We start from the raw sequence: 26,183 nt of genomic DNA, 5'->3' as shown, positions 1-26,183 counted from the left end.
CATTTTAAAAGGGAATGAATACGATACCTACTTAAAAGCCACTTCTACCAGGTTTCAAAATGATTTGTAATTTGGTTGGAGTATCAATTTTTGAATCTGCTTGGTGTGACACCGCTTTTTTATGGTATTTTCAAAACAGCGTTTGGTTGGGTGAGCGTTATAAATGATCCCTTGAAATAATTGACATGCTGTCAAAGTAAACCATCGCAACGCTTATTTGAGACAGGCCTCTAACAAATATGCACAGCATTTTCTTCGCGACTGTGCATGAATTAATATGGCAGGATGTTAAGATTCAAAGGAGGTGGTGATCAATAATGTTTGAAAGAAAAGAATTGCAGGATATTTTTGTAAAGTCTTTTTTTTATCAGATAGACTCCAAGGCGAACGTGTGTTCGTGGGTTTTAAATGGATGAGCAAATACACACTAGTCGTTCGAGTGGCGTAGTTATACACAAAATTCAACAAAGGAGTTCATTAAAGTTCGACTACGCTTGAGATTTTTTTTTTTGATTTTTAAACAATACCGCATAATGAGCCTTATGGTGAGATTTGCTTTAGTTTGTTGAAGTATATCGCATGCAATGTAAGTAATACTAGAATTGCGATGATGTCCTTTTTCAAGTAACTCACAGAATCTTTAAATTGTACTTGTCCAACTTTGATATCACTGAGATTGGCTCGTTTCATGGGACATTCTGTGCCTTGTTCTGAATATTTAAAAAGAAAGTTGTTAACAGTTATCCAAAATTACTATTCAAGAGACACAAAAAAGTTCCAGAAACATTATGACCACGAATTATGCCTACACGGTGAAATTCAAAGAAGTAAAGTCTGAAGTGCCACTAGAGAAAGCAGCAGGTTTCAATACATATTTGTAAGATTATTTGTTAGATGTATTGAAACATCAATACCAGAATAAATAGGACGATCGTCTGAGACCCTCTTCCATCACGACAGTTTGAAGTTTTCCGACAAGATCGAATTTGGTACATTGGCAGAATAACACTGTTCATCGTCATTGACGAAATTCAGAACGTTCAACAATACAATGACGAGTTTAACATGACCGATGGAAAACCACACTTTACCTGACCAAAGTTTCAGTACCCAGAGGTAGCAGATCACGCAGAGTGGTATTGGTGGACGACATTCTCAGTATCAAACGCTTTATATACTTCAAACTGACACCTCAAAAGACCAATGTGGTTAGTCCGCACCAATCGTCGTGGGTAAAACTTATGCCGAGATCAACAAGACCACAGAATGGAGAAGAGCATATATATATATATATATATATATATATATATATATATATATATATATATATATATATATAGTATTTACGCTGTATCAATGATATAGCACGAGTTGTAAAAAGATAATAATAATTATATATATATATATATATATATATATATATATATATATATATATATATATATATATATATAGTATTTACGCTATATCAATGATATACCACGAGATGTAAAAAAGTTCATTAAAAGGAAACTAGGCTTGCCCGAGTTTCCATATAACGAAAACTTTATACAACTCGTGGTATATCATTGATACCGCGTACATACCATACATATATTTTATTTTTATACCACATACAAATACACATATTTGCACTTTGAATAGAGTTACGCTATGCTCCTAGCAACTGTGCATTGACCGAGTGAATGAACTCCTCACATCCCTGCGAGTGTATCCGCTATAAAATGTAGTTCTACAATTTTTCTTCTTTACAATCACATATGCAAATTGATAAGTTGATTGTTATCTTTTTGAATTTCTATTTTTATTCACATTTATTAAATCAACATAAGAAACACTCATGATTTAAACATGAAATATGTTTTTTTATGAAGAAAGTAGTGCGCTGCAAACACGATTAGCCTATTGTACATTGAACCTGTACTGTCAGGCATTCACGTACTGGCGTATGGAAATTAGCGTGGAATAGAAACTAAGTGGATTGACGAACCAACAAGAGTCTCTCTCTCTCTCTCTCTCTCTTTGGACGACCTGACTAACATTACTATCTTTCATTCATAGGTCCAGAGACATCGTCGTATGAGACAAGCGAAAATCCCAACGCTCGTATTTTCATGGATTTTCGCCCGTATCTAGCTACGATAATCCAGAGAGAGAGAGAGAGAGAGAGAGAGAGGCGACCATTTGGGCATTTTTATATTTAATAATTAATAGTCAATTTTAGAATAAATAATAGGTTTAAGAAACAACGACAAAGGATTAAAGCACAATACAGTATGTGTGCCTCGTAACCGACAAATTTAACATATAGGCCTAGTGTCGACTGGCAATTGCAAATATGTATCATTGATATTATGAACACTGTAGATATATCCCAAGGAAAGCATAAACATACCCTTACGACGAAACAGATTACTGCAGGTTACTTGGTACAAGTTCAGTTTCAATGTTTTCGTCCAGCGCAATATGCTTTTTCTGTCTCATTCCAGATTTGTGCTTATTTTGTCATTTACGCACGAGAGGGGAATGGAAAAAAAGAAAGGATTCCGATGAAATTGTGTACCATTTTAATATCAGTTAGAAAACAGGTAATATTAATACTTCTTATCGTTATTTTCATATGTCATTTATGATTAATGAATGAGTAAAAATTCATCATTGATCTATAGGCCTGCGGTTGAAAGACTGTTTATATATTCGTATTACTGCGCCATGGGTGGATCACAATTTGATGTACCAGTAGGATTGGTACATCAATTTGCTTTATACCAACACTTTAAATGCCATGTTATCTTTAATGTATGTTTGCGTAATTTCTGTCTGTTAAAAACTCAAATTAGGTATGATCTATAAATAGATGTTTACGAGCGTGTTGACAATTAGTAATAATAGTGATAATATCAAGACATAAAATAGTTCCTATGGCGTATTTTCTCAGTGACTGACGCGATATGGAAATTTTAAGAAGAATTCTATGGATTCTCATTGGTTGCACGATGTCGTGTAAATATACGTAGTTTGTCATAAATAAATAACATATCTTGTCATACCAAGTCTATAGCCAACTACATTCGTAATATATGGTATATATAAGGAGAAAATAAGGCATTTGGTTTTATTTCGATTTCTGAAGTCATTTAGAGTTTTTTAAATTCCTGATGCAAGTCTGTAGACGCGTTTTACGTTGTACATAGATATTTGTGGAGAGGAAAAACATTCATTTGGACTATTGCGTAGTGATAGAAAGTGCTCGTTATTTGGAATCTACCATTATTCTCGAACTGTTATAAATTATTCGAAAGAATTCGGGACAACGCCATTTTGACGACATGACGATTCTTGGAGGACAAGTACATTTCAGGTATTAAAAATATTAAGGGACTTTTAATTCGTTTAGCACTTGCAATGGCCTTTATAAAGACTAATTTGGATTCACTTCATTTGTAATGTAAGTCCCTCTTACATATTTCCATTTATTACTTTAATAATTAAATTGTTTGTTAAGTTTTACAAAACTTGTTGGGTTTGCTTCTTTTTTGTCACCTAAGTTTGTTACTATATTTTAATAGAAAATTGGGGGCTTGTCCGGGATACGAATTTCAGAGAAATCGAAATCGTTTTGAAATTTAAATTCATTTTATTTCGGAATTATATTAGTCCCTGATCGTTTTCATTTGACATAGTGAAACCAACAAGCTTTTATAATGACAAATAAAGTGGAGAACGTTAGGATAAATCGTAGCCAGGAACGGCTAGAGTATTTGAAAAAGAACGAATTGCTTCAACTTGTCAGACAATGTGATCTTTCAGAGGCAAAGCCATCTTTATTAAAACAAGAACTAAAATTAATCTTGGTTCAATATTTGGTAGAAAAGAATATTTTTGATAAAAATGCTTTGAGTTTGACTGGCAAGTCCGAATCTGGCTCTGATTTGCAGGTTATGGAATTGAAATTTAAATACAAGAACGAAACGAAGAAAACTTGAGATTCAATTACAGAAGAGAAACAAGTTCAAAAAGAAGGAAAAGAAATGTAATTGAAAATGAACATGCAAGAAAAAGAAACAGAATTGAAAATGCATGAAAACGGAAGAGAAAGGCAAATTAAATTGCAAATTGAATAGGAAAATATGGAAAAGGAAGAGCATAATATACAAGAAGAAGAAAGAGGTTTGCAAATGAAATTATAATATCAAAAAGAAGAGAAAGAGGTTTGCAAATGAAATTATAATATCAAAAAGAAGAGAAAGAGGTGGAAATGCAATTATAATATCAAAAAGAAGAGAAAGAGGTGGAAATGCAATTATAATATCAAAAGAAGAGAAAGAGGTGGAAATGCAAGTACAATTTAAAGAAAATTCAGCTTTAGATGATACAAAGAAAAATTAGATTGGTAATTCATTTTAAAGAAAAAGATGCAGACCAGTATTTTTCTCTTTTTGATAAAATAGAAGAGAATTCAAAATGGCCAAGAGAGTAATGGATTTTATTATTACAGAGCTAGCGATGAATATACCTCACTATCAGTAGAAGTAAGTACTGATTATGATCGGGTCAAGAAATATATCTTGTAGGCTTGACGGTACCATGGGTGTTAGAGCCAGTCCAACATATATACTTGACGGTACCATGGGTGTTAGAGCCTGTCCAACATATATACTTGACGGTACCATGGGTGTTAGAGCCTGTCCAACATATATACTTGTCGGTACCATGGGTGTTAGAGCCTGTCCAACATATATACTTGACGGTACAATGGGTGGTATAGCCAGACAAACATGTATACTTGACGGTACCATGGGTGACATAGCCAGTCAAACATGCATACTTGACGGTACCATGGGTGTTAGAGCCAGTCCAACATATATACTTGACGGTACCATGGGTGTTATAGCCAGTCAAACATGTATACTTGACGGTACCATGGGTGTTAGAGCCAGTCCAACATATATACTTGACGGTACCATGGGTGTTATAGCCAATCAAACATGTATACTTGACGGTACCATGGGTATTAGAGCCAGTAAAACATGTATACTTGATGGTACCATGGGTGTTTCAGTTGTTTAAGCATATATACTTCGCGGCACTCTTGTTGTTAGAACAATTTAGACATATATACATGACTATGCCTTGGGTGTTAGGATTATTTAAACATATATGCTTCGCAGCACTCTGGATGTGGGAACTATATAAACATATTGACGGTACCTGGGTCTTAGAGCTATTTACACATATATACTTGATGGTACTCTCTCTTTTTACTGGCAATTATAATTAATAAATGCTACTGCTTTACTACGGAAACTTCTCACCTGTATAGACTATGCATTTACTAAATAAAAATTTCAAAGAACTATCATCACAGCTACTGTGTTTGAGGAGTTTGGTTTTTGAACATTTTTAGAATTTTAGACTATTGTTGTTTTAAAAGATCAGTTTTATTTCTTTTCACAGCACGAGGCCAATCACCAAGGACCCACACAATGAACTACACCTAGACGACAGCACGAGGTCAGTCATCAAGGACCTAAAGAATGAACTGCACCCAGACCAATAATGTCGCCAGTCATCGAAACTAATCAGAATGAACTACACCTAGATCAATAATATTGCCAACCATCGAAACCAATCAGAATGAAATACACCTAGATCAATAAAATTGCCAACCATCGAAACCAATCAGAATGAAATACACCTAGACCAATAATATTGCCAACCATCGAAACCAATAACAATGAACTACACCTAGACCAATAATGTCGCCAGTCATCGAAACCAATCAGAACGAACTGCACCTAGACCAATAATGTCGCCAACCATTGAAACCAATCAGAATGAACTACACCTAGACCAATAATATTGCCAACCATCGAAACCAATCAGAACGAACTGCACCTAGACCAATAATGTCGCCAACCATCGAAACCAATCAGAATGAAATACACCTAGATCAATAATATTGCCAACCATCGAAACCAATCAGAATGAACTACACCTAGACCAATAATATTGCCAACCATCGAAACCAATCAGAATGAACTACACCTAGACCAATAATATTGCCAACCATCGAAACCAATCAGAATGAAATACACCTAGACCAATAATATTGCCAACCATCGAAACCAATCAGAATGAACTACACCTAGACCAATAATGTCGCCAACCATCGAAACCAATCAGAATGAAATACACCTAGACCAATAATATTGCCAACCATCGAAACCAATCAGAATGAACTACACCTAGACCAATAATATTGCCAACCATCGAAACCAATCAGAATGAAATACACCTAGACCAATAATATTGCCAACCATCGAAACCAATCAGAACGAACTGCACCTAGACCAATAATGTCGCCAACCATCGAAACCAATCAGAATGAAATACACCTAGATCAATAATATTGCCAACCATCGAAACCAATCAGAATGAAATGCACCTAGACCAATAATATTGCCAACCATCGAAACCAATTACAATGAACTACACCTAGACCACAGCATGTCGCCAACCATCGAAACCAATCACAACGAACTGCACCTAGACCAATAATGTCGCCAACCATCGAAACCAATCAGAACGAACTGCACCTAGACCAATAATGTCGCCAACCATCGAAACCAATCAGAATGAACTACACCTAGACCAATAATATTGCCAATCATCGAAACCAATTAGAATGAAATACACCTAGATCAATAATATTGCCAACCATCGAAACCAATCAGAATGAAATACACCTAGACCAATAATATTGCCAACCATCGAAACCAATCAGAATGAATTGCACCTAGACCAATAATATTGCCAACCATCGAAACCAATCAGAATGAACTACACCTAGACCAATAATATTGCCAATCATCGAAACCAATTAGAATGAAATACACCTAGATCAATAATATTGCCAACCATCGAAACCAATCAGAATGAAATACACCTAGACCAATAATATTGCCAACCATCGAAACCAATCAGAATGAATTGCACCTAGACCAATAATATTGCCAACCATCGAAACCAATCAGAATGAACTACACCTAGACCAATAATATTGCCAATCATCGAAACCAATTAGAATGAAATACACCTAGATCAATAATATTGCCAACCATCGAAACCAATCAGAATGAAATACACCTAGACCAATAATATTGCCAACCATCGAAACCAATCAGAATGAACTGCACCTAGACCAATAATATTGCCAACCATCGAAACCAATCAGAATGAACTACACCTAGACCAATAATATTGCCAGTCATCGAAACCAATCAGAACGAACTACACCTAGACCAATAATGTCGCCAGTCATCGAAACTAATCAGAACGAACTGCACCTAGACCAATAATGTCGCCAACCATCGAAACCAATTAGAATGAACTGCACCTAGACCAATAATATTGCCAACCATCGAAACCAATTAGAATGAACTACACCTAGACCAATAATATTGCCAGTCATCGAAACTAATCAGAACGAACTGCACCTAGACCAATAATGTCGCCAGTCATCGAAACTAATCAGAACGAACTGCACCTAGACCAATAATGTCGCCAACCATCGAAACCAATTAGAATGAACTACACCTAGACCAATAATATTGCCAACCATCGAAACCAATCAGAACCAACTACACCTAGACCAATAATGTCGCCAGTCATCGAAACTAATCAGAACGAACTGCACCTAGACCAATAATGTCGCCAACCATCGAAACCAATTAGAATGAACTACACCTAGACCAATAATATTGCCAACCATCGAAACCAATTAGAATGAACTACACCTAGACCAATAATGTCGCCAGTCATCGAAACTAATCAGAACGAACTGCACCTAGACCAATAATGTCGCCAGTCATCGAAACTAATCAGAACGAACTGCACCTAGACCAATAATGTCGCCAACCATCGAAACCAATTAGAATGAACTACACCTAGACCAATAATATTGCCAACCATCGAAACCAATTAGAATGAACTACACCTAGACCAATAATGTCGCCAGTCATCGAAACTAATCAGAACGAACTGCACCTAGACCAATAATGTCGCCAGTCATCGAAACTAATCAGAACGAACTGCACCTAGACCAATAATGTCGCCAACCATCGAAACCAATTAGAATGAACTACACCTAGACCAATAATGTCGCCAGTCATCGAAACTAATCAGAACGAACTGCACCTAGACCAATAATATCGCCAGTCATCGAAACTAATCAGAACGAACTGCACCTAGACCAATAATATTGCCAACCATCGAAACCAATTAGAATGAACTACACCTAGACCAATAATATTGCCAACCATCGAAACCAATTAGAATGAACTAGACCTAGACCAATAATGTCGCCAGTCATCGAAACTAATCAGAACGAACTACACCTAGACCAATAATATTGCCAACCATCGAAACCAATCAGAACGAACTGCACCTAGACCAATAATGTCGCAAACCATCGAAACCAATTAGAATGAAATACACCTAGACCAATAATGTCGCCAGTCATCGAAACTAATCAGAACGAACTGCACCTAGACCAATAATATTGCCAGTCATCGAAACCAATTAGAATGAACTACACCTAGACCAATAATATTGCCAACCATCGAAACCAATCAGAATGAACTGCACCTAGACCAATAATATCGCCAGTCATCGAAACTAATCAGAACGAACTGCACCTAGACCAATAATATTGCCAACCATCGAAACCAATTAGAATGAACTACACCTAGACCACAGCATGTCGCCAACCATCGAAACCAATCAGAACGAACTGCACCTAGACCAATAATGTCGCCAGTCATCGAAACTAATCAGAACGAACTGCACCTAGACCAATAATGTCGCCAGTCATCGAAAGCAATTAGAATGAATTACACCTAGACCAATAATATTGCCAACCATCGAAACCAATTAGAATGAACTACACCTAGACCAATAATATTGCCAGTCATCGAAACTAATCAGAACGAACTGCACCTAGACCAATAATGTCGCCAGTCATCGAAACTAATCAGAACGAACTGCACCTAGACCAATAATGTCGCCAACCATCGAAACCAATTAGAATGAACTACACCTAGACCAATAATATTGCCAACCATCGAAACCAATCAGAACCAACTACACCTAGACCAATAATGTCGCCAGTCATCGAAACTAATCAGAACGAACTGCACCTAGACCAATAATGTCGCCAACCATCGAAACCAATTAGAATGAACTACACCTAGACCAATAATATTGCCAACCATCGAAACCAATTAGAATGAACTACACCTAGACCAATAATGTCGCCAGTCATCGAAACTAATCAGAACGAACTGCACCTAGACCAATAATGTCGCCAGTCATCGAAACTAATCAGAACGAACTGCACCTAGACCAATAATGTCGCCAACCATCGAAACCAATTAGAATGAACTACACCTAGACCAATAATATTGCCAACCATCGAAACCAATTAGAATGAACTACACCTAGACCAATAATGTCGCCAGTCATCGAAACTAATCAGAACGAACTGCACCTAGACCAATAATGTCGCCAGTCATCGAAACTAATCAGAACGAACTGCACCTAGACCAATAATGTCGCCAACCATCGAAACCAATTAGAATGAACTACACCTAGACCAATAATGTCGCCAGTCATCGAAACTAATCAGAACGAACTGCACCTAGACCAATAATATCGCCAGTCATCGAAACTAATCAGAACGAACTGCACCTAGACCAATAATATTGCCAACCATCGAAACCAATTAGAATGAACTACACCTAGACCAATAATATTGCCAACCATCGAAACCAATTAGAATGAACTACACCTAGACCAATAATGTCGCCAGTCATCGAAACTAATCAGAACGAACTACACCTAGACCAATAATATTGCCAACCATCGAAACCAATCAGAACGAACTGCACCTAGACCAATAATGTCGCAAACCATCGAAACCAATTAGAATGAAATACACCTAGACCAATAATGTCGCCAGTCATCGAAACTAATCAGAACGAACTGCACCTAGACCAATAATATTGCCAGTCATCGAAACCAATTAGAATGAACTACACCTAGACCAATAATATTGCCAACCATCGAAACCAATCAGAATGAACTGCACCTAGACCAATAATATCGCCAGTCATCGAAACTAATCAGAACGAACTGCACCTAGACCAATAATATTGCCAACCATCGAAACCAATTAGAATGAACTACACCTAGACCACAGCATGTCGCCAACCATCGAAACCAATCAGAACGAACTGCACCTAGACCAATAATGTCGCCAGTCATCGAAACTAATCAGAACGAACTGCACCTAGACCAATAATGTCGCCAGTCATCGAAAGCAATTAGAATGAATTACACCTAGACCAATAATATTGCCAACCATCGAAACCAATTAGAATGAACTACACCTAGACCAATAATATTGCCAGTCATCGAAACTAATCAGAACGAACTGCACCTAGACCAATAATGTCGCCAGTCATCGAAACTAATCAGAACGAACTGCACCTAGACCAATAATGTCGCCAACCATCGAAACCAATTAGAATGAACTACACCTAGACCAATAATATTGCCAACCATCGAAACCAATCAGAACCAACTACACCTAGACCAATAATGTCGCCAGTCATCGAAACTAATCAGAACGAACTGCACCTAGACCAATAATGTCGCCAACCATCGAAACCAATTAGAATGAACTACACCTAGACCAATAATATTGCCAACCATCGAAACCAATTAGAATGAACTACACCTAGACCAATAATGTCGCCAGTCATCGAAACTAATCAGAACGAACTGCACCTAGACCAATAATGTCGCCAGTCATCGAAACTAATCAGAACGAACTGCACCTAGACCAATAATGTCGCCAACCATCGAAACCAATTAGAATGAACTACACCTAGACCAATAATATTGCCAACCATCGAAACCAATTAGAATGAACTACACCTAGACCAATAATGTCGCCAGTCATCGAAACTAATCAGAACGAACTGCACCTAGACCAATAATGTCGCCAGTCATCGAAACTAATCAGAACGAACTGCACCTAGACCAATAATGTCGCCAACCATCGAAACCAATTAGAATGAACTACACCTAGACCAATAATGTCGCCAGTCATCGAAACTAATCAGAACGAACTGCACCTAGACCAATAATATCGCCAGTCATCGAAACTAATCAGAACGAACTGCACCTAGACCAATAATATTGCCAACCATCGAAACCAATTAGAATGAACTACACCTAGACCAATAATATTGCCAACCATCGAAACCAATTAGAATGAACTAGACCTAGACCAATAATGTCGCCAGTCATCGAAACTAATCAGAACGAACTACACCTAGACCAATAATATTGCCAACCATCGAAACCAATCAGAACGAACTGCACCTAGACCAATAATGTCGCAAACCATCGAAACCAATTAGAATGAAATACACCTAGACCAATAATGTCGCCAGTCATCGAAACTAATCAGAACGAACTGCACCTAGACCAATAATATTGCCAGTCATCGAAACCAATTAGAATGAACTACACCTAGACCAATAATATTGCCAACCATCGAAACCAATCAGAATGAACTGCACCTAGACCAATAATATCGCCAGTCATCGAAACTAATCAGAACGAACTGCACCTAGACCAATAATATTGCCAACCATCGAAACCAATTAGAATGAACTACACCTAGACCACAGCATGTCGCCAACCATCGAAACCAATCAGAACGAACTGCACCTAGACCAATAATGTCGCCAGTCATCGAAACTAATCAGAACGAACTGCACCTAGACCAATAATGTCGCCAGTCATCGAAAGCAATTAGAATGAATTACACCTAGACCAATAATATTGCCAACCATCGAAACCAATTAGAATGAACTACACCTAGACCAATAATATTGCCAGTCATCGAAACTAATCAGAACGAACTGCACCTAGACCAATAATGTCGCCAGTCATCGAAACTAATCAGAACGAACTGCACCTAGACCAATAATGTCGCCAACCATCGAAACCAATTAGAATGAACTACACCTAGACCAATAATATTGCCAACCATCGAAACCAATCAGAACCAACTACACCTAGACCAATAATGTCGCCAGTCATCGAAACTAATCAGAACGAACTGCACCTAGACCAATAATGTCGCCAACCATCGAAACCAATTAGAATGAACTGCACCTAGACCAATAATATTGCCAACCATCGAAACCAATCAGAACGAACTACACCTAGACCAATAATATCGCCAGTCATCGAAACTAATCAGAACGAAATGCACCTAGACCAATAATGTCGCCAACCATCGAAACCAATTAGAATGAACTACACCTAGACCAATAATATTGCCAACCATCGAAACCAATTAGAATGAACTACACCTAGGCCAATAATGTCGCCAGTCATCGAAACTAATCAGAACGAACTGCACCTAGACCAATAATGTTGCCAGTCATCGAAACTAATCAGAACGAACTGCACCTAGACCAATAATATTGCCAACCATCGAAACCAATCAGAATGAAATACAGCTAGACCAATAATGTCGCCAGTCATCGAAACTAATCAGAACGAACTGCACCTAGACCAATAATATCGCCAGTCATCGAAACTAATCAGAACGAACTGCACCTAGACCAATAATATTGCCAACCATCGAAACCAATTAGAATGAACTACACCTAGACCAATAATATTGCCAACCATCGAAACCAATCAGAATGAACTACACCTAGACCAATAATGTCGCCAGTCATCGAAACTAATCAGAACGAACTACACCTAGACCAATAATATTGCCAACCATCGAAACCAATCAGAAAGAACTGCACCTAGACCAATAATGTCGCAAACCATCGAAACCAATTAGAATGAAATACACCTAGACCAATAATGTCGCCAGTCATCGAAACTAATCAGAACGAACTGCACCTAGACCAATAATATTGCCAGTCATCGAAACCAATTAGAATGAACTACACCTAGACCAATAATATTGCCAACCATCGAAACCAATCAGAATGAACTGCACCTAGACCAATAATATCGCCAGTCATCGAAACTAATCAGAACGAACTGCACCTTGACCAATAATATTGCCAACCATCGAAACCAATTAGAATGAACTACACCTAGACCACAGCATGTCGCCAACCATCGAAACTAATCAGAACGAACTGCACCTAGACCAATAATGTCGCCAGTCATCGAAAGCAATTAGAATGAATTACACCTAGACCAATAATATTGCCAACCATCGAAACCAATTAGAATGAACTACACCTAGACCAATAATATTGCCAGTCATCGAAACTAATCAGAACGAACTGTACCTAGACCAATAATGTCGCCAGTCATCGAAACTAATCAGAACGAACTGCACCTAGACCAATAATGTCGCCAACCATCGAAACCAATTAGAATGAACTACACCTAGACCAATAATATTGCCAACCATCGAAACCAATCAGAATGAACTACACCTAGACCAATAATATTGCCAACCATCGAAACCAATCAGAATGAACTACACCTAGACCAATAATATTGCCAACCATCGAAACCAATCAGAACAAACTACACCTAGACCAATAATGTCGCCAGTCATCGAAACTAATCAGAACGAACTGCACCTAGACCAATAATGTCGCCAACCATCGAAACCAATTAGAATGAACTGCACCTAGACCAATAATATTGCCAACCATCGAAACCAATCAGAACGAACTGCACCTAGACCAATAATATCGCCAGTCATCGAAACTAATCAGAACGAACTGCACCTAGACGAATAATGTCGCCAACCATCGAAACAAATTAGAATGAACTACACCTAGACCAATAATATTGCCAACCATCGAAACCAATTAGAATGAACCACACCTAGACCAATAATGTCGCCAGTCATCGAAACTAATCAGAACGAACTGCACCTAGACCAATAATGTCGCCAGTCATCGAAACTAATCAGAACGAACTGCACCTAGACCAATAATGTCGCCAACCATCGAAACCAATTAGAATGAACTACACCTAGACCAATAATATTGCCAACCATCGAAACTAATCAGAACGAACTGCACCTAGACCAATAATGTCGCCAACCATCGAAACCAATTAGAATGAACTACACCTAGACCAATAATGTCGCCAATCATCGAAACCAATTAGAATGAACTACACCTAGACCAATAATATTTCCAACCATCGAAACCAATTAGAATGAACTACACCTAGACCAATAATATCGCCAACCATCGAAACCAATTAGAATGAACTACACCTAGACCAATAATATTGCCAACCATCGAAACCAATCAGAATGAACTACACCTAGACCAATAATATCGCCAGTCATCGAAACCACATATAATCAACTACACCTAGACCAATAATGTCGCCAGTCATCGAAACCAAATAGAATCAACTACACCTAGACTGAAGAATTTACACAGACTGTTACCTAGATGTGTACATATTTGAAGTTATTCTATCCATGATGAAAAGTGATGCAAAGAATTTTAGGAAATTTAGACATGTATCGGCCATGAAAGTATATATTTAAAGAAAAATATACATTTATGTGTGTATTTAAACGCATCACGAATTTAGACAACTTCTATATACAAAAACATTCTGAAGTGAAAATTGCTTTGCCTTTTGTATACGCGAGTTTCCTTTCATTTTCCCTCCCGTGCAAATTTTTTTGTTTAATCTGGAAAACTGTTATATTTATTTCTTTTACTGCCATACAACTTTCAACATTTACTTAAATTATGATGGAAGCATTTGCATTTTACATTGTACAAAAGATTCTAACAATCACTAGATACTACCCCGTAAAGCATATACACCATGTATCTGAGGAAGAAAAAACAGAACCTTTGATGGGAATACACTCGCTGATGATGAAGTTGGGCATCTAACCTGGAACATTATGGGCGCAAAGAGAGTACGACGTGTGCACACTCTCCATACATCAAGAATAATAAGATAAAATAAATTTAGAGAAGACTAAAAAGCCTTCATTCATAATTAGAAGTTAATTTTCATAATTAGAAGTTAATTTTCATAATTAGAAGTTAATTTTCTTTTCATAACATTGTACCACAACTATTGGTACTTGGTATAGTGATAAACCAGTAAAAATGAATGTACTATGCAAATAATATTTTAAATACTAATTGACTTTGTTGATATTTAGGGAAAGTCGGTTGATCATTTTATTCCAAGCACAAATCCTGTCAAGTAATATATGAACACAGTGAAAGTTGATTCTGCTAAGACTAATGTTTATAATATGAACAATAAATTATGTTACTCACTACCTTATTTAAAAAAATAAAACACAAATTCAGAACTAGTATGAAGGGTCAAATAGCCATTTCCAGATCATTTCAGCTTGTCAATAAGGCCTGGTCCTTTGGCAACCAACCAGTCAGAAATCAGGTGACCCAGAATTTCCCAGGAGGAAACCAATGACCTGAACTGAAATCCCATAAAATTTGTAACACAAAATTACCTTATCGTAGAGTAAAAACGCACAATCAACAAAATTAGCTATATAATATTTTATTTACTTAATTTCCAACTGATTCTAGTATTGATTCCAACAAACACGGAACCAAGTTCACATACATTTCCAACTGAATTGTGTAAGGATTCCAACAAACATGGAACCAGTATACAAACATTTCCGACTAACCCAATGCGGGAAATAACCCACGTTTGTCTTAAATCAATGTAAAAGAAAACGATAATCCATTAATCCATTAACGCATTACTACGAGACAACAAAACCTGCTGGTATTTAATTATCATCTATAAAAATGCAATTTGTTAAAGTTGGATTTTTCATTAAAAGATGCATGCTGGTTAATATGCATGTCTTGTACAGCCTTTAGAAAGTTTTCAACCCTCGTAGTTCACTGTTATCCCTGACGAATGTTCTTCGAGAAAACAATATAAAACCTCCAACCTAAATGGCCGTAATTATCTGCCAAAGTCAGTTAGTAAAGGCTTCGCTAAAAACTGCCATTTTGGTTGGAAGTTTTATATTGTTTCATCAGGGATAACAGTGAAGTATGAGGGTTGAAAATGTTCTAATGTCACTACCTGGTCCGCACCTAATAACACGATCTTAGACTAAGAGTCCATATGCATTTTTGTCAGCAGGAAGTTTAATACAGGATATCAAAATAAAAAGTTAATATTTTGTTCTCAAATATAGCACATGGATTTAAGTCTTTGAAATGTAGAATGAAACTAGCTTAAATAGCCAACGGATGGATCTCAAAGTGTGTACTACTGTATTTTTATTCCCCCTAGCAATAGACCTGTTCTCTGGATATAAAAAAAAGTATTGGTCCGATGCATTAATGAATCACAAATTGTGAATGGGTATGAAATGTAGTTTTATCTTGTCTCTACGATGCACGACTTGGAAACTATGCTGGCTTTATCGAAAGGGTGGACGAAATATCGCTATTAACTTTGTATCGGTTCAATATCAAAGTCAACAACGTAAGTCATTTAAATCTTCCTGTTTAGATAGCCCTGGTATTGATTCCAAGATCTAGTGTCTCGTTCGTACCCTTTTCGAGCTATTTACATAAATATTTGTAATTAGATGCAACCAACTCGCCATAACTTTAAAAAAAGATTTTCATTCTAAAATATTAGCTCAACAAAACGGTGTTCTCTTATATAATGTTTGCATGACAGCAAAAGTTTGTTTATTCCTGATGTTTTGAAGTTGAAGCTTATTTGGTTGGGATAATATTTCAAGATGAGGAGTGGACGCTCTTATGTGGTGTAGGCGTCTTAAGTGGAAGGGTATGTCGTCCAACGATATATTCTTATGATGCCTTCTAATATTTCCGGATTACACACTTTTATCGGCTATTACCCCCATCCACCTTTCCACCTACCTGTTATAACATTTCTTTTTTGAAAATAAGAAAACCACCAACCATATTTGCCACTATTGTCAATAGTATACACCAAATTATTATTTTTTGAAAATCACTGCACACTGATATCAACCATAATATTTTTAAACAAATCATGGCTCACCATATACTAACCAAATCGTTTGTGTGCAAAAATATCCTAGACCATTATGATCCTACAATCCAACAGATACACATTTTAAAAAATCCTCTCTGACCATCCATTCGTTTCTTTTAAATAATAGAACCCACCAATTGTTTTATTGTAAAGATCAAAATTTTCTTCTGGTTCACTTCCACCTCAAAATAAATACAACTTCTAATAGCGATGAGCATGCCAATTTGTTTTAATCGGTTAATATCGTATATTTTCCGGTTTACAAAAAGCAAAATGCAATCAATCAAAACGAAACAGCAACAAAAAAGCCCACAAATCCCCCCCCCCCGTCATAAACCATAACAACAACATAACTAAGAAGACTAATGCCATAACCTCTGCTCATTTTGGAGCATGCGTGGCTGCAGGTGGTGTAGTAACGGAAGCATGAGTAGAACCACCACATCAGGCTAGTGGTGTAGTAACGGAAGAATGAGTAGAACCACCACATCAGGCTAGTGGTGTAGTAACGGAAGCATGAGTAGAACCACCACATCAGGCTAGTGGTGTAGTAACGGAAGCATGAGTAGAACCACCACATAAACTCTGCTCATTTTGGAGCATGCGTAGCTACAAGCGGTGTAGTAACGGAAGCATGAGTAGAACCACCACATCAGGCTAGTGGTGTAGTAACGGAAGAATGAGTAGAACCACCACATCAGGCTAGTGGTGTAGTAACGGAAGCATGAGTAGAACCACCACATCAGGCTAGTGGTGTAGTAACGGAAGTATGAGTAGAACCACCACATAAACTCTGCTCATTTTGGAGCATGCGTAGCTACAAGCGGTGTAGTAACGGAAGCATGAGTAGAACCACCACATCAGGCTAGTGGTGTAGTAACGGAAGCATGAGTAGAACCACCACATCAGGCTAGTGGTGTAGTAACGGAAGCATGAGTAGAACCACCACATCAGGCTAGTGGTGTAGTAACGGAAGTATGAGTAGAACCACCACATAAACTCTGCTCATTTTGGAGCATGCGTAGCTACAAGCGGTGTAGTAACGGAAGTATGAGTAGAACCACCACATCCGAGGCATTAGCATTACATACGCTATCTGAAAAACAACAAATTTTAAGATCTTACAAAAAGAGGTAAAGCTCGATTCATGCCTATAAATCTATGTTTACTAATTACAAACCTATGCAAAATAAATTTGAAACCACAAAAATAAATTATTTACGCAAAGATAAATACGGTATTAAAGAGAGCAAGGAAGATAAATACGGCATTAAAGGTAATAAGGAAGATAACTACAGCATTAATAGTAATAAAAAAAGATAAATACGGCATTAAAGAAAATGAGGAAGTAAATGTCCATTTTCCATTATAATTATAAGAATTAGCAACATACATCATATGTTTTACATTGTAATATATGTTGTAGGTGGTAATTCATATGTTGTACATTGTAATATATGTTGTAGATAGTAATTCATATGGTTGTACATTGTAATATATGTTGTAGATGGTAATTCATATGTTGTAGATAGTAATTCATATATTGTACATTGTAATATATGTTGTACATGGTAATTCATATGTTGTACATTGTAATATATGTTGTAGATGGTAATTCATATTTGTACATTGTAATATATGTTGCAGATGGTAATTCATATGTTGTAGATGGTAATTCATATGTTGTACATTGTAATATATGTTGTAGATGGTAATTCATATGTTGTACATTGTAATATATGTTGTAGATGGTAATTCATATTGTGTACATTGTAATATATGTTGTAGATGGTAATTCATATGTTGTACATTGTAATAATTTTACAGACCTATTGGGTCAAAATATGGAAATAAGATAATCAATATGGGTACACTTTTTACACTGACTTTCTATTATTAATGAAAAAATGATTAATGTATTGTTTGAGTCATATATTTGAAACAAAAGTCGAACAAAACCTTCTGGCTACTAATCTGGGTTCCAATACATTGGATTATGAATGTCACTTTAACAAGAGAGTTTGTTCGAGCGACGCCTTGACAATGTACAAAATAATTGTATATTAACTGAGCACACATGTTCACTCTAGTTAATTAGTTGTATGACACCAGATGCCAAAGATGTAAGTTGAACTAAAAACCAAATGACACATAATGAGAATTTATGATGCATCTAAACCTAAGAAAACATATGCAGTCACTGTCTTGAGTCTTCTCGGAGTCTTTAATTCTCAGGTAATTTGCCTTTTCCTGATGAGTTTTCTTGTAATGAAAGTGTTGTTATTCAGTAAGCGGAGTCCAACTTTGTTAATGTTTCGCTCCTTTGTCTAAATTTGTCATCAGACTTTGTCTCAGGACCTGCGACACTCGAAACAGTGAGGTCTTTACCCATGGAGGGTACTCATTTCTAACTAGGCGATGACCTAATTGGAGATAAGGTTGTGGTTAATCCACTTGTAACTGACAAGCCTTGTTTGGATCAGAAAGTTGATCCTGTTGAACATTAAGACCCTGATTTTTACCCAACTTGTGCAGTTACTAGAGAATTAGCGCCTGAGAATTATGTCGATCAGGAAAGTATTCCTTCAGCTGACTCATTTATTAGTCAGGTTGTTTTATTAATTCACTTTTGTTCATTGTATGGATCTATCAAAAGGTATTGATCATACTCATACTCTTTTAACTACGCATTCTCTTTATTCTAATCGGCCTGACAAACAACAATCACTTGTCGAACAAGATCCTGAGATCTCCTGTTTGTTTCAGAGGGCTATTAGGAAAACAGAAGCCACATATGTACCCGTTTGTTATTTTCTTAAAAATGGGATCCTCATGAGATCATCTGAGGTACCCTCTAGTCACTAGTGGTCAGTGAGCTATCCAATTGTTGTCCCTAAGTCGTATAGACATGAAATTCTTAGTCTAGCCCATGAAACTTATGTGGCTGGTCATTTAGGAGTGAATAAGACCTATCAAAAGATCTTGAATTATTTTTATGGCCGAAAATTAAAAGGAATGTGTGTAAATACAGTAGGTCTTATCACACTTATAATAAAAACTCAAGACCTAAAAACAGTGTGGCAACTTGATGAAAGACACGCGGGTGACCTTTACAGTTATCATGAACAGTCTTTTAAAAGCAGCACAAATAATTTTGAAAACGTGAGGTCAGATTTATAGAAATCGTGCCTTATTACTTTCCGTTCCAATCTGCAGCACGGCATGCAAAACCTTAAATACACATATTTAGACAAGAACAATGTCAACAAGTAAACAAATGGAAGAGATCAAAGTACGGTCATTAGTTCTACAACTGTTAGCCAGTTCTACGAATTTAGCACTGACACCGCTGTATAGTTGTATTCATGAGATTTTGGGATTGATTAAAAACTAGAATCTTGGGCTAGTATATCAAGAAGTCTTGGAATCTATATCAAAACTCGTTTTATCAAGAAGAATTCGAACTGATTCCAAAAAAATCTGATCACGCATGCATTGGCAACGACTCCTAAAGTTTCATTTATAAGTAGGCTTGAAGTTGATGTTAAAAGGGTCTCATCTTGTAGGCCATGGATATATCACGATAATTATAATCAAATGAATACAAGTTTTAAAGAACCTGGAGGCTTTCCCAACATTATCTTTATGAAGAAAACATCGGATTAAAATTAATTGATTTTAGACCAAAATCAATATTAAAGTAAGAAAGGACAAATGTTTCTACATTAAACAAATCTTTTGTCTGTATTGGTTACGCTAATTCCATTGTAATGCTTTCTATAATTTAAAAATGAACCCCAAAATCAAAGATAATAGTACAAATAAACAAAATTTGAAAAAAAAATCATCAAAACAAATCACAAGTTTAGAATTATGGCTGATCATAAAAATCAGACTGAAATTACAGATATACATTTTTCACTATTTATGGTACCAACAGAAAATGTTTCAATAATTCCTGAGACAAATATTTACAACCGACTTGCACTAGAAAATGAAAAAGACACATTTTTTTGAAATTATATTAAAAATGTTTAAATATGATAATTTTTACTTAACCTACCGCCGCACCAGTCAGTTTTTCTCAACAGTAAATTCCTGGCAGGATCGGTAAAAATTATTATTCATTAAAACAATAGCATTTGCTCATAACAGGTAATTAAATGTTCTTACCTTAGATAGACCGTGCGCTGAATGAATAGTGCAGTGTTACTGGAATACTCCAGGAAACAGTAAATATTACTCGATTATTAAGCTTTGCCGGCAGCGTCATCACGAGATTTATTCCGGTTGTATTCGAAGTAATCATCCAATCAAATGATTTAGCAGTATCTGATAAAGCACAATCTTGATCCTAAACTATTTATTAAGTGCACTCAGGTTGGGACAAGAACTTGTTTAAACTTGACTGAAGTTTCAATATCCTCCACGTGTAGGACCACGCGGTCGCTAAGAACACTTGTCATACCTCCCAGTATGCCGACGAAATGAGATTTATCAGCAAATTAATGCGCAACAGAAAAGGGTTTAAAACAGAATTCATGCCCAACGCGATTAACGGCGGTAATATTTTCGCTGCATCGAGTATTCAGAATACAGGATGATAGTGCGCGCGGAGAATTGGTTACATTCGAATTTGTGCGACAAGGAGTTAAATGGTTAGATGCATATGGTCATATACAGACGATTCTCCGAGAATACATATCAATGAACGCAAATAAACCTATGATTGCGAATCTAAGGTCTTAACCTGAGTAACAGAAAAGAGCGAAGGTCAAGCAAGTTTTGTACAATTTAACAAATAATTTATTACCCTCTAATACAAATGAAAATTTAAAAAGTACTTACACTACTGTGAATTAAATCCCAAATTGTCTTCAAAGTTCTTTCACAAGTCCAAAAGTATAGAGTATTCCGAATTAATGCCAGTGGGGTTCCGAATGAATTCCGATATTGAATGTGCTGATACGCCAGTAGCCTAGAAGTGTTTATGTGTAGCAATGATATGATCCAAAATGTCATTGAATGAATCTACAATAATTCCACAATAATAATTTTGACAGAAAATGATAAATGAGCACTTTGTAATTCCATTAAATAATTTAAATAAATACATTATTTGAACACAACGAAATAGCTGATTCCTCTCGATGGATGTTAAGATCAGGAATGAGTAATTTTAAAGTAAACAGCTATTATATAAAAATCTAAGACACAATAACAGAACTAGTTGAGGATCAATATCCCAGCAATTTAGTAGACAAGTTGCTTCTAAAACATAATTAACTTCTAAAAAAGAGATATTGAACTCAGATCCAAGAAATTTTATTTACCTCCAAGTAATAATCATCTTAAACTATAACCTAAAATCAGAGACAAGAATAGCTATGTAACGTGTTGTTTGCACACAAGAAAAGGCATTAGTCAAGCAGGCTTATCCTCAATTATGGACAAAAGTCAGTGACGCAATACAAAGGAAATATACATGACACTATATATATATACTTAGACTTTAATCTGCAATTCAGAGTCTATGGGCAAGACAACAAGATGATGATGCACTAGAACGATTATATGTCATCGATTTCATTGACGCGTACCTAGAGTACATTTAGCAGCAGAGGGGCTGGCCAGACCAAAGGAATTGAAGGAATGTGCGATCACCACAAAAAAACAACAAAAAATATCACCTCGCAGACAAATTGCTTGGTTACACAGACAAATGTTTACCCCCCCCCCCATTAGATAAAGTAACAAACTTCAAAAAAAATTGTGGTGAGACAGAGCCCCCTGCGAAGATCCGACATTATTTTTTTCTCATAAATCGCGAATAAATGGTCACGGCCCCTCTGCTGCTGTACAAAAGTTAAAATATTTGTTAAAGTTATTTGTTAAAGTAAAATTAATTTGTATATCATGGTTGGAGAACCACATTCAGCTATAATAGCAAGGGAACAATTAGCAGCATTAAGGAAGTTAATTCCTGTTAGAGAATCTGTCAAAAGAAAAATAAGAGCATATCAAGATGAAAAACTAGGATTTAGGGATTTTACTTCAGAATTACTCGAGCCAGTAACTAAAACCACCGAACGAGTCATGCTAGGAGATGTCGAAGATCCTGAAGTGAGAAAAAAAGGAATTCTACCTGTGTTGAAAAAGATTGAAGAACAAACTATTCCTCGACCTGTTCCTGCCCCTATTGTTAAAGTTATACAACCTGAAATCAAATCTAAAGCTAAAAAAGTTAGTTACAGACCTAAAAGACTTGGTATACCTCAGAAGGAAGATACTGAGGAAGAATTTGAGGAAGAAATATCTGTTGGGATTCCTGGAGCTAAAAAATTTACTAGTGTTGGTGCGGTTCCTGGAGCTAAAAAATTTACTAATGAAGCTATTAATAAAATACGATCACTTATAAATGATAAATTATTAGTTGATTTTGTCGTAATCAATATTGATCATAAACATAGATTTTTAAAAGATCAATACAAAAATGAAAATATATCTGATGAAACATGGATGAGGTGGATATATTATATATCTCGTGGTACTGGTCGTATTCATGCTGATAATCAGAATTGTATTGATTTTAGTAGTGAAGTGAAAGAAAGAATGATGACTAAAAGAAGATTTGCACCTGAACGTGAATCAGTAACTTTATTACCAGGATCTTTTAATCCAAGAGGAATTTTTACTGATGAAGCTATTTAACATTTTAAGAATGAAAGTAAACTACAAAATATTGCTGCGTTTGGTTTTAAAAAGAGAGATTTTTTTCTAAGGGATAAAAAATATGATATATCAAAGGAAAAATGGCCTGGTTTGGTATATTCTGCTGCTCGAGGTTTTATACCTGGTGAAGGTGATATATTTTATAATAATGTTTTAGAAGATGTGTCAGAGATAAAATCTAATAAACGATCTAAAAGATATTTTCTTAATAATTTTGAAAAATTATTTGGTGAACAACCTGGCGCTACCGGTAGCGGTTACAACACAATCTGTCCCAGCAGTGTTGTTAACGATGTGTCTCGATTAGAAGTACTTATTGGAGGGAAACGAGCTGGAAATAACTCACGTGAAATAACTAACGAGGCAGCAGATATTTGCAAAAGATTATTCAGCGGTAAAATTATAGATGTTGAAACTTACAGAAATTTAATCGATGAAATTATTGAAGGGTATAGCGATTAGTTGTTAGATAAATAATATTAAATAAAGATGATAGTTCACAAACATAACCGAAGGCCAGCGCAAGTTCGTGTCGTTAATTCCAGATTGCCCGTGTATAAACTTGTTCACGGTGGCGGAATTTCTAGCTTAGTTACAAGAATAGCACCTAAAGTCGGACCGATTGCTAAACAATTAGCGATGAAAGCAATTGGATTTATTGGTGATAAAGCTACTACTGCTATTAGTGATTTAGCTAGTAAAGCATTTAGTGCCATCAAAGATAAAATAACAAAATTAGTGAGAAAAAAAACCAAATTACCTAGCACCGCTGTGATGCCTAGCGATATCAGTAAAATTATCAATGGTGCAGCGAATCAGAAATTAGCTGAATTAACAAATAAAATAGAACGAACCCAACTGGCGGATACTCAACCAACAAATACTAGCTTTATATCAGGAAGTGGTCTTCGTTTTAGAAGATAATTATTAATTATATCAAAATGTTTGCAAGAGTATCAAACGAAGCGTTTGACATGGATGAGCCAGTCAGTAAGGACATATCATTACGTGATCATCAATATTATTCATATGACGCGGTAACACCAAATAGTCAAAATCGTGTTGAAATTCAGATACAGGACACGACAAGATATTTTCTCCCATCTGAGGCATTTATCGAAGTTGTTGGTGAAATTCTGAAGGAGGATAATACTGAATATGCCGCAGATGCTAAAATTGGTTTTGTAAATAACGGAATTATGACATTATTCAAGAGCGCCACATATATGATTGATGGAAGAGAAATTGAGTCAATTACTAATGATGTTGATTTAGCTACAACAATTATAGGTCTAGCGAGATATTCAGATGATTTTACTAGATCGGCTGGCCCTAGCATGATGTTTGCCAAGGATAATACTGATGCAGCTGAACATGTGCAATTTAATGTTGGGCGACCAAGGAATAATGCTAATACCGCCGACGCCGATGTCGAGAATATGATTATTAATACTAATCCCAATTTTAACTTAGGTTTCGCCACACGAAGATTAATGTTGGTAGGAAACAACAGAAGATTTTCATGCGCGATTCCTTTGTCGCATATATTTGGATTTTGCAGAAATTTCAGAAAAGTAATTTTTGGAGCGAAACACACTTTAACACTAATTCGAAATGGTAGTAATAATGCCATCTGGCGAGATCTAAATACTGTTGTTGACGCGGGCAAGGTTTTATTAACTAAATTTACCTTGTGGATGTCAGCGCTTGTTCCATCAATAATTGAGGAAGAAAAATTAATATCATTTATGGATTCCGGTGGTAAATCAATAATGTCGTGGTTGACAACATCAACCGATACCACAACAACAAATATTAACGGCGATTATACCTGGCGTATTGCAGCTCAGCAGGGCGTTTCGGCACCACGACACATTTTCATTGCTTTTCAAAACAACAACAGATATGATCAAACTCATAGTCATATGATATTTGATAACGTTGCAGCTACCAATGTCTCGTTGAGAATTAATGGGCAGCAAGAACCAACTGAAGAAATATCAGTAAATTTTGCAACTTATTCAACAGCTCGTGCATATCATCGAATATTAAGTTATATGGGGCGAGATCAAAATATTGATACGGGATTGCAAATATCGCAGCTAGATTTTAATACGCGCTACCCGATCTATTATTTTTCACTGGAACATCTTGATTTGATAAAACAATCTGTCGTTGATATTCATTTTAAAGCAAGAATTACAGTTGGGGCTGGAGCTAACTACAAAGTTATTGCTGTGATTCTCAGTGACAAAACCATGATTTTAGAAGGAATCAGTGGCATAATGAGAGTTGTTGATGCACCTGTGGAA

General features: G+C 36.2%; 1 protein-coding gene across 2 annotated transcripts in view; it reads right to left on the bottom strand.

The window, feature by feature from the left end:
* The window catches only part of LOC149785966 (cornifelin homolog B-like), a 50,710-nt gene extending 29,254 nt beyond the window's left edge, over positions 1-21,456 (bottom strand). The window contains exon 1 of one of the 2 annotated variants that reach the window (XM_089978134.1): positions 21,313-21,456. The gene's annotated coding sequence lies outside the window, so the exon portion shown is untranslated. Of the gene's footprint in view, positions 1-21,202; positions 21,225-21,312 lie in introns of those variants that run through there. The other variant, XM_089978135.1, reaches the window with a different exon arrangement.
* Between the last annotated feature and the right edge of the window lie 4,727 nt (positions 21,457-26,183).

Source organism: Sinohyriopsis cumingii, chromosome 12, assembly GCF_028554795.1.
Source record: "Sinohyriopsis cumingii isolate HCF-2022 chromosome 12, ASM2855479v2, whole genome shotgun sequence".
NCBI lineage: Eukaryota > Metazoa > Mollusca > Bivalvia > Unionida > Unionidae > Sinohyriopsis > Sinohyriopsis cumingii.
This window is presented reverse-complemented; position numbering and strand designations above follow the sequence as displayed.